Consider the following 8,746-nt stretch of genomic DNA (forward strand, 5'->3'; position numbering starts at 1 on the left):
TGCCAGGTGGATCCCGGTCGGGTGCATGCGGGAGTCTGTCTGACTGTCTCTCCCCGTTTCCAGCTTCAGAAAAATACAAAAAAAAAATTTACTTGTTCTTTATTTTAAATATTGTATTTGTTCCCGTTTTGTGTTTTTACTTTAAAATAAGATATGTGCAGTGTGCATAGGGATTTGTTCATAGTTTTTTTTTATAGTCTGGCCCTCCAACGATCTGAGGGACAGTGAACTGGCCCCCTGTGTAAAAAGTTTGGGGACCCCTGAAATACACAAAACTGAGCGACATACAACATAAGCAGGATTAGCTACATATGTCAGAGACACAAACAGAAAGAACTAGCATTTCTCCAGTCTGCATTTTATATACATCACACACACACACACACACACACACACTATCAGGAGAGTTGTTTCACAAGTATTCAGATTTTTTAGCTAAGAAAACTGAAATTTGGCCAGGTTAGGTAACTTCCTCAAAGTACTAAGCTACCAGGAGGTAGAGACACAGCCCAAATATTAGACTGTCTCTGGCGAAGCAGAGGGCATTTTCCTGCTATACCGGCTTAGTCACTATGAACACTATTATGGGGTTGAACAATTAAATTGTTTTTATTAATTTGCACTTTGTTGCTTAGACAGAAAAGCAAACAAGGTAAATTCACCTGGGAAATTCATTCCCTGATGCAAAGGGTCACCTGAAAGGAAGCCACACTGATAACGGTCCTTCTCGTGAGCAACCAGGAAACGATGATGAGTGTGTGTTCAGGCGATGAGGACAGATAGAAGTTTTCATAATCCCGAAATTTTGTTTGGTTTCAGATGATAAAATATTATATATTTAAAAACTCCATGTGGATGATGCGGTAAGCACCAAGTATCATCTCTGTGCAGGCACCAGGAGTCGGTAACCGCAGGCGACCAACACAAACCTCCTGCTGAGACAACAGTCAGGCATGCCTCTTGGAAAGGGGAGGCCCAGAAGGAACAGACTTCTTCTATTACCCAGGGCTTCTTATACAAAATTATTCTCAGGGGCGGCCAATCCATGCCACTCCCCAAAAAGGAACAAAGATGAAGGCAAAAAAACCCAACAAAACAAAACATGGCTTAAGTGAAAACTAATATTGAAGCAACTAATATTTCTATTAGGCTAACCCAGTCTTGTAGCCCCAAGTCAGTTAAATACGATTTTCATTTGGTTAAACTACACATGTGACATTGTTCCATAAACCCAGAGTTATCTCTGGGAACCGATTTCAAAAGTGATACATGGTGGTTAGGGTTTTGACAAGCTATCATCTTTAAATTCTATTCATCACTTTAAAAAAAATTTTTTTTTAATTTATTGATTTTAGCGAGAGAGGAAGGGGGAGGGGAAGGAAGAGAGAGGAACATCCATTCGTTCCTGTATGTGCCCTGACCAGGGACTGGACCGGCAACCTCTGCCCTCCAGGAGGGTGCTCTAACCAACTAGCTATCCGGCCAGGGCTATTCATCACTTTTAAAGTGGAACTGTGAACTATTTTAACAGGTATTTCAAGCTACACAAAAGAAAAGTAACTTAATTACAACAGGATATCCTGTTTCCCAAGTCCTGTACTTCTTTAATTTTTGCATCTGAAAAATCCCATGAAAAATCTATAATACATAGAATTGCATTTATGCACATAACGCATGATACTCATAGAATATCCATATTATCCCAGATATATGAGAATATCCATATTATCACTTGAAGAACTAGAAGCCCTGCTGCTTTCTATTTGCGTGGCCTTGGGCAAGGCCACTGACCATCTGTGAACCATCTGTGTAAAACAAAGACAATAACTTCCTTCGTGGAATAACTTGTCAGTAAGACATGAAATGCAATAAAGTAAATGAGTGGCCTTTAAAATTATAGAGTGTTATTAAAAGTTGGTTATGATGCTAATAAACATCATAACCTGTAGACCACCGAAGCAGTATATCTGTGGTTTGAAAGGAGCTTAGATTGTTTTCAGTCATCTCCTCCAAGACAAGGAGAGAGCCAGGTACGAAGACAGGCTTCCTGTGCTGTTGGTGATCAGTTTATGTGGTCAGTGTAGACAGACCCATCTCATAGCTAGAGGATTATTTTGTGAGCTTAAATCATTCAAATAGACCTTAGACATGGATCAAATTGATTCTTTTTTATTGATTTTAATTTACTGTGTTTACATAGATTCTAGTGTTGCCTCGAATGCATTCCCCCTCCCCCTCAACATCTCCCTTGACTCCCCTTCCTGTATTGCCCTCCCCACTTCCCTTCAGGTTTATCCCATCCTATCATCCCCTTCCCTCTGTTCTCTTTTCCTCTGGTCCCTTTGATTTCTCCTCTGTCTCAATTCTGTTCCTCAGTTTACATTGTTCATTGTATTCCTTAAATGAGTGAGGTCATATGATATTTTTCTTTTTTTGCCTGGCTTATTTTACTTGACATAATAGTTTCTAGGTCCATCCATGATGTCGCAAAAGGTAAGATTTTCTTCGTTTTCATGGCCCCATAGTATTTCATTGTATATATGTATATGTACCACTGCTTTTTAATCCACTCGTCCATTGACAGACACTTGGGCTGTTTCCAGATCTTCGCTATTGTGAACAATGCTGCCATAAACATGGGGGTGCATTTCTCCTTTTGAAATGGTGCTACGGTGTTCTTGGATTAGATTCCTAAAAGTGGGATAGCTGGGTCAAAAGGCAGTTCGATTTTTAATCTTTTGAGGAATCTCCATACTGTTTTCCACAGAGGCTGCACCAGTCTGCATTCCCACCAGCAGTGTAGGAAGGTTCCCTTTTCTCCACATCCTCGCCAGCACTTATTCTGTGTTGTTTTGTTGATAGGTGACATTCTGACAGGTGTGAGGTGGTATCTCATTGTGGTTTTAATTTGCATTTCTCTAATGATTAGTGATGTTGAGCATTTTTTCATATGCCTATTGGCCATCTGTATGTCCTCTTTGGAGAAGGGTCTATTCATTTCTTTTGCCCATTTTTTATTGGATTATCTTCCTGGTGTTGAGTTTTACAAGTTCTTTATAAATTTTGGTTATTAACCCCTTATCAGATGTATTGTCGAATATGTTCTCCCATTGTGTAGTTTGTCTTTTTATTCTCTTCTTATTGTCTTTAGCTGTGCAAAAGCTTTTCAGTTTGATATAGTCCCATTTGTTTATCCTGTCTTTTATTTCACTTGCCCATGGAGATAAATCAGCAAATATATTGCTGCGAGAGATGTCGGATAGCTTACTGCCTATGTTTTCTTCTAAGATGTTTATGGTTTCATGGCTTACATTTAAGTTTTTTATCCATTTTGAGTTTATTTTTGTGAACGGTGTAAGTTGGTGGTCTAGTTTCATTTTTTTTGCAGGTAGCTGTCCAATGGCTTCACAAGTGAATTCTACCAAATATTCAAAGAAGAACTAAGTCCTATCCTTCTCAAGCTATTTCAAAAAATTCAAGAGGAAGGAAGACTTTCAAGCTCTTTTTATGAGGCAAGTATAATTCTGATTCCAAAATCAGGCAAAGACAACACAAAGAAAAAAGATTGCAGGCCAATACCCCTGATAAACTTAGATGCTAAAATCCTCAACAAAATATTAGCAAACCGGATCCAGCAATATATGAAAAAATAATACACCATGATCAAGTGGGATTTATTCTGGGGAGGCAAGGCTGGTACAATATTCGCAAATCAATCAATGTGATTCATCACATAAACAAAAGGAAGGAGAAAAACCACATGATAATTTCAATAGATGTAGAAAAAGCATTTGATAAAATCCAGCACCCATTCATGATCAAAACTCTCAGCAAAGTGGGAATACAGGGAACATACCTCAACATGATAAAGGCCATCTATGACAAACCCACAGCCAACATCATACTCAATGGGCAAAAATTAAATGCAATCCCCTTAAGATCAGGAACAAGGCAGGGGTGCCCCCTTTCACTACTCTTATTCAACATAGTTCTAAAAGTCCTAGCCACAGCAATCAGACAAGAAGAAATAAAAGGCATCCAAATTGGAAAAGAAGAAGTAAAACTATCATTATTTGCAGATGATATGATATTGTATATAGAAAACCCTAAAGTCTCAGTCAAAAAACTACTGGACCTGATAAATGAATTCAGCAAGGTGTCAGGATATAAAATTAATACTCAGAAATCAGAGGCATTTTTATACACCAACAATGACCAGTCAGAAAGAGAAATTAAGGGAACAATCCCCTTCACTATTGCAACCAAAAAAATAAAGAAAAATAAAGTACCGAGGAGTAAATTTAACCAAGGAGATTAAAGACTTGTACTCGGAAAATTATAAAACATTGATAAAAGAAATCAAGGAAGATACAAACAAGTGGAAGCATATACCATGCTCATGGTTAGGAAGAATAAACATCATTAAAATATCTATATTACCCAAAGTAATTTATAAATTCAATGCAATACCAATTAAAATACCAATGACATACTTCAAAGATATAGAACACATATTCCAAAAATTTATATGGAACCAAAAAAGAATAGCCTCAGCAATCTTGAAAAGGAAGAATAAAGCGGGAGGCATCACACTTCCTGATATCAAGTTATACTACAAGGCCATTGTACTCAAAACAGCTTGGTACTGGCATAAGAACAGGCATATAGATCAATGGAACAGAACAGAGAATCCAGAAATAAACCCACAGCTCTATGGACAACTGATATTTGACAAAGTAGGTAAGAGCATATAATGGAGTAAAGACAGCCTCTTTAACAAATGGTGTTGGGAAAATTGGACAAATTGATTAATTATGAATTGCTCATTTCCTGATTCTAGTTGTGTAGGAGAGACAGCTGAAGACCAGCCAGTTTCCATGGGTACTGTCTATGTGTATAATCAGTACTTCCAGGCACTGTCACTCTCATAAACAGCAAACATTCTCAGACGATCTCTTGTGCAGAGCACTGTGACAAGGGTGTCCTCGCTGTCCTCCTGGCCTCACACCTGAGCCTGAGTGTCGGATGGGTGACTTAGACACCACCACTGTGGTAGATGGTAGAGTAAAAAGGCTATTGGGAAATAGAGTAGGAAAAGAAGAATTCTAACAAAGGGTTTAGGAGGGAGAAATTAAGCCACAGTGGGTGGCTACGGAGAAGAGGAATTCAAGCAGATGAAGAGTTTCAGGCAGGGCACCAGAGCTAGACGGAGGTTCATGGTCAGCCAGAGGGGGTGTGGGTGGAGAGCAGTGAAGGCGAGTCAGCCCTGCAAGGGTCAGGACTTCCTTCTGTAACGAGCAGGGAGCCATCCTGTGGGATTTCAAGCAGGGAAATAACTCGGAGTAAACAAGATGAAGGTCAATTCCCTAATTTCAGAGTAAGTGGGGAGACTAAGGAGCCTTTCGGTTTCAGGTATGCGGAAAGCTTCAAACGCAGATATCCCTCAAAGGAAGTACACTGACCTAAACCATAAATTCCTCGAAGGCAGGGTCAGGGTCTTAACCACTTCTGTTTCCTTGCCTTCAAGCCCAATACCCGGTGATTACAAATGAAAGAAAGAGAAAGGGGTGGAGGGAGGGAGTAAGAAAACGAAATTTGCTTGATGGAACCAAATTCACATCGCGATGTAATAGGTGGGGCCCTGGAAAGCTCCGGCCTGGCGGCTGAGAAGCGGTCGTTCCTGGCGGAGCCCCGCAGTTCTGCCCAGGCCCGGAGAGGTCACAGGGCGAGGCCTTGAGCAAGTAACTTCCTCTCCAAATGAAGTTAAAACCGGCTACCTCGATTTTGCCGAAGAAACGTGTAACGGACGTAAAGGGCAGTGCGCAGCACAAAGCCATCGCCGAGTTAAGTCTGGGGGAGATGGGTGTCCTTCCTACAGGGCGACAGCCTCGTAAACGCGGTGAAGGAACCCCGGGACGAGCAAAGGGCCGACAGGGAGCCGGGTTAGCGAGTCCGAGAGGCCAGCTGTTCGGTGCCGCCCTGCAGCAGGACCAGCCTCCGCGCGCGGCCGCAGAAGCGGGGCTGGTGACCCCGCGCCCACTCACCTGCGGGGGTTTCCCCGGGCATGGTCTCTCCTGGACGGGGCGATGCAGGGTCGAGGCAGGGGTGCCAGCCTCCCCCGCCGCGCCGCGCACCCAGAGCCGCTCGCGGGCCGCGGAGGGATTATGGTGCGGGGCGGCACGCGGGCAGGGGGTGGGGGGTGGGGACGGCACGCGTGGGGCGGGGCGGCGCCCGTGGGGAGGGGGCGGCGCGCGTGGGGCGGGCCGGCGCACGTGGGGCGGGGGCGGTGCCCGTGGGGCGGGGGCGGCGCCCGTGGGGAGGGCCGGCGCGCGGGGGCGGAGCCGCCGGATCTGGAGCCTGGCCCGCGGTGTGGGGGCGCGCCCCCTCCCTTCCCGCGTTCCCCGCCCAGGCGCTCCCACCCGCGGCTGAGGACCCGCGGAAGGTCCGCGCACCTGCCCTCGGGCTCCGCGGCGCCAGCGGGCCGGGCTGCTCTGGTTGAGGGGACACCCTCCATGTCAGGCGCTCTGCTCGCAGCCAGTTTCTTCCCAGCGCCGCCCGAGCCCGCCCCGCCCCGAGTTCGCGGCCCTCGTCGCGTCCCCTCCACACCCCCAGCAGCGCAACTTCGGCGGCTGTCCCCGGGCGTCCCCGGTCCTGCTCCAGCAGGAGCCGCAAGGTTGGACTTCGCGAGGCGGGCTCTGCTCCCGCGGGGTGGAGGTTGCCACGGGCAACGGGACAGCGCCCCGCATCTCAGCCCCCAGCCTGGGAAGAGCCCTCCAGCGATGGAGAGTTGGGAAGCGCGGAGGAGACCCTCCCCGCACCCAGATGTGTTTCGGTCCCCGCCACGACCCGCGTCTACCCCGGGAGGCTCCCAGGAGCGAGGTGCGGGCGCCAGCCTGCCTCCCGGGACGGCGCCAGAAGCGCTTCCCAACCCGCAGGAGAATCGGGGTTCTCTGAACCCCGGAACTGGGCCTGGCGGGGGAAGGTCACTGCGCGAGAGGCGTTAACCTAAGAATAGCGCTGTTCCTTCCAGCTGGCCGCCCTGCTCCCCGCCGGGTAAGTCAGAGGAACGGTCCAGGTTGACCGCGTGGTCGTGCACCGGGCGCCGCTTCGGAAGCGCCTCCGCCAGGCTCGCTGTCTGCCTTCTCCGAGCGCATGCTGAGGGCTCCCCGTGGACCTGTGCACACATGCCGAGGGCTCCCCGTGGGCCTGTCCACACGTGCCGAGGGCTCCCCGTGGACCTGTGCACACGTGCCGAGGGCTCCCCGTGGGCCTGTGCACACATGCCGAGGGCTCCCCGTGGGCCTGTCCACACGTGCCGAGGGCTCCCCGTGGACCTGTGCACACATGCCGAGGGCTCCCCGTGGACCTGTGCACACGTGCCGAGGGCTCCCCGTGGGCCTGTGCACACATGCCGAGGGCTCCCCGTGGACCTGTGCACACATGCCGAGGGCTCCCCGTGGACCTGTGCACACGTGCCGAGGGCTCCCCGTGGACCTGTGCACACGTGCCGAGGGCTCCCCGCGGACCTGTGCACACGTGCCGAGGGCTCCCCGCGGACCTGTCCGCACGTGCCGAGGGCTCCCCGCGGACCTGTGCACACGTGCCGAGGGCTCCCCGCGGACCTGTGCACACGTGCCGAGGGCTCCCCGTGGACCTGTCCACACATGCCGAGGGCTCCCCGTGGACCTGTCCACACATGCCGAGGGCTCCCCGTGGACCTGTCCACACATGCCGAGGGCTCCCCGTGGACCTGTCCACACATGCCGAGGGCTCCCCGTGGACCTGTCCAGGTTGACCGCGTGGTCGTGCACCGGGCGCCGCTTCGGAAGCGCCTCCGCCAGGCTCGCTGTCTGCCTTCTCCGAGCGCATGCTGAGGGCTCCCCGTGGACCTGTGCGCGCGCGCCGAGGGCTCCCCGTGGGCCTGTGCGCGCGCGCCGAGGGCTCCCCGTGGACCTGTGCACGCACGCCGAGGGCTCCCCGTGGGCCTGTCCGTGCGTGCCGAGGGCTCCCCGTGGGCCTGTGCGCGCGCGCCGAGGGCTCCCCGTGGACCTGTGCGCACATGCCGAGGGCTCCCCGTGGACCTGTGCGCACATGCCGAAGGCTCCCCGTGGACCTGTCCAAACAGCCTCTCAGAGACAGAGCGTCTCCTTACCAGGCTGTCCTATTCCAGTTTCTCTGGGACACTTTTGTAGGAGACTCCACGTGAATGTTCAGTTTCGTGCATCTCAGCGGAGTTGCCGATGGTGGGGCGGTCGCGTGGTTAGCCTTCGTGGGTACCATCAAATAGTTTTCCAAACTGGCTGTACGTTTCACGTCCCCGCCAGAAACGTATGAGAACTCCAGTTGTTCCACATTCCTGCCAACACTTGCCAACTGTTTTGCTTTTTTAATTTTAGCCTTCTGGGCTCTGTAGTGGAATCTCACTATGGGATTTATTTTATTTTATTTTTTAGGTTCAGTCATGACAATGCTTCTAATTGCCTTACAGAAATGGTGATTTCACAGGATTCAACCTAATATGCATTTCTGTGGTAATACTGTTGAACGCCTTTTCATGTGCTTATTCACTATGCATATAACCTCTTTTGTGAAGTCTATGTTTCTGTCCAAGCTTTCCTTCGTTTTTAAATTGGGTTAAATGTCTTCTTCTTCTTTGATGGGTAGTTTGTCTTTTCCCTCTGAATGGTTTGTTATGTGCTGAACTGTGCCCCCAAACCTCAAATTCATATGTTAAAGTCCTGACTCA

The sequence above is a fragment of the Saccopteryx leptura genome, chromosome 4 (genome assembly GCF_036850995.1).
Source record: "Saccopteryx leptura isolate mSacLep1 chromosome 4, mSacLep1_pri_phased_curated, whole genome shotgun sequence".
NCBI classification, from domain to species: Eukaryota; Metazoa; Chordata; class Mammalia; order Chiroptera; family Emballonuridae; genus Saccopteryx; species Saccopteryx leptura.